Raw genomic sequence first — 975 nt, 5'->3', positions numbered from 1 at the left:
CTCCTATAAATTAACAATATTAACATTTTAGTGAATATCCTTCTAGATGTATGTTCGTTCATACATACATATATACACAAACACATAAATCTATGAACACACAAATTTATACATTTATACAAATTTATACATTTAGGTTTTGTAATCTTTTCTCATTCAACAATGTTGTATACATCCTTATATCTAAATAGATATATATCTATATCTAAAATATATTTAGTGGCTGCTTAGTGTTGTATAGATGCATCAATTTATTTATATTAATTTCCTAATGATAGCTACTTACGTTGCTTCCAGTTTTTTGCTATTATAAGCAAGGGTACTTATCTGCATGCACTCGTGCAACAGTCAATATAGGATCAATTCCTAAAATTGTGACTTCTGGGTTAAAAGTTATTCTCACTTTGAATTTCTATACATATTCCGACACAAGGTCCCAAGAAAGCTACAACAAATTCAACCACATTGCTCACGGAGAGCATCCATTTCTCCACACCCTTGCCAACTATGGCAAAGAGTATAAATGTAAACACAACCAAATCAGATGGGTAAAAAAACATTTGCATTTCTTAGTGATGAGGATGAATACCTTTTTTCATATACTTATTTAAAATGTATTTTTTCTTTTGTCAATTGCTTATCCAATATCTATTCACTTTTCTACTTAGATGTTGATCTTTATTATACAGTTCTGTCCCCATTTTTCATAATGTTTTATAACTTTTGACATTTTCATTAGCAATGTTTTTTAAACTGAAAAGTTTATCTCAGAGTAAGATTTTACCATGGAAGTTCATGCATTTCAAGCTCGGTCAAAGACAGACTTATACTGCAAAATCTTATAATGAAGACTTAGAGGTTTCACCTGAGTGGTAAGTCTCAATATCTATTCACTTTTCTACTTAGATGTTGATCTTTATTATACAGTTCTGTCCCCATTTTTCATAATGTTTTATAACTTTTGACATTTTCATT

General features: G+C 29.4%; 1 protein-coding gene across 1 annotated transcript in view; it reads right to left on the bottom strand.

Annotated features, from left to right (window-relative positions):
- The window catches only part of HSPA4L (heat shock 70kDa protein 4-like), a 75,256-nt gene that overhangs the window by 291 nt on the left and 73,990 nt on the right, over positions 1 to 975 (bottom strand). The window lies entirely within an intron of this gene.

The sequence above is a fragment of the Propithecus coquereli genome, unplaced genomic scaffold (assembly GCF_000956105.1).
Source record: "Propithecus coquereli isolate 6110/MARCELLA unplaced genomic scaffold, Pcoq_1.0 Scaffold195, whole genome shotgun sequence".
Lineage (NCBI taxonomy): Eukaryota > Metazoa > Chordata > Mammalia > Primates > Indriidae > Propithecus > Propithecus coquereli.
This window is presented reverse-complemented; position numbering and strand designations above follow the sequence as displayed.